Below are 1,367 nucleotides of genomic sequence, written 5' to 3'. Positions count from 1 at the left end.
AGAGCAGAAGCTTCATAGGATCAGGTTAACAACTCTAGCAGCCTTTTTGGCGATATTGTTGCAGTGGGCTTTAGCACTTAGGTCATTTGATATTAGTATTCCAAGGTCTTTTACTGAGTGTGGGTTGGCTGTGACAATTTGTTTATTCAGTTTATATATGAGGTTTGGATTCTTTTTGCCAATGTGGAGGGTAGAGCATTGCCTGCTACCGCACAAATCCCAGTGACCAATAAGGTCCCACAGAGTTGGCCTTCTCCGGGTCCCATCAACTAAACAATGTGGTTGACGGGCCCCAGGGGAAGAGCCTTCTCTGTGGTGGCCCCAGCCCTCTGGATCCAACTCCCCCCAGAGATTAGAACTGCCCCCACCCTCCCTGTCTTTCGTAAACTACTCAAGACTCACTTATGCCGCCAGGCATGGGGAAGTTAAGATACTCCTTCCCCCTAGGCCATTGCAAGTTATGCATGGTATGTTTGTGTGTATGTTTGGTTTTATAATAAGGGTTTTTAGTTGTTTTATTAATTGGATTGTTACATGCTGTTTTTTATCATTGTTGTTAGCCGCCCCGAGTCTATGGAGACTCCAATAAATAAATGAATAAATAAATACATTTGTTGATTGATATTTGAAGTTGCCAGGTGTTAGTCCAATCTGAGACCAAGTTGAGATCTTTTTGGAGAGTAAATGTGTTGTCCGTGGTGTTGAAAAGTTTTACATTGTCGGCAAAAAGAACACAGTTGCTTGTGATATGATCGCAGAGGTCGTTGATGTAGAGAATGAAAAGAGTAGGACCTAGTACACTGCCCTGGGGAACACCACTTTTGATAGGGACAGGGTGGAAATGGCGCTTCCAATTTTGACAACTTGTTGCCTGTTTGACAGGAATGCAGTAATCCAGCTATGGAGGAATCCTGAGATGCCATAGGATTTGAGTTTCAGGAGTAGTTTGTTGTGGACCACTGAGTCGAAGGCTTTGCAAAAGTCAATATAAATTGCATCAGTGGATTTTCCTTGATCTAGCTGGGTAGTCCAAATGTTTTTGCAGTGAAGTAGTTGTAGGTTGCAGGATAATTTATTTCTGAATCCAAATTGTTTGTTAGAGAGTAGGTTATTAGATTCTAAGTAAAGGGTGATTGATTGATTTATAATTGATTCCATGATTTTACATGAGACGCAGCATAGTGATATTGGTCTGTAGTTGTCAATGGTTGACATAGAATTATAGAATATCAGAGGTCTTCTTGTCCAAACCCCTGTTCAAGCAGGAGACCCTCTACCATTTCAGACAAGTGGCTGTCCTGTCTCATCTTAGATGCCACCAGCGATGGGGCAGCCACAACTTCTAAAGGCAAGCCATTGCCCTGAAT

Source organism: Erythrolamprus reginae, chromosome 1, assembly GCF_031021105.1.
Source record: "Erythrolamprus reginae isolate rEryReg1 chromosome 1, rEryReg1.hap1, whole genome shotgun sequence".
In the NCBI taxonomy this organism is placed as follows: Eukaryota; Metazoa; Chordata; class Lepidosauria; order Squamata; family Dipsadidae; genus Erythrolamprus; species Erythrolamprus reginae.
This window is presented reverse-complemented; position numbering follows the sequence as displayed.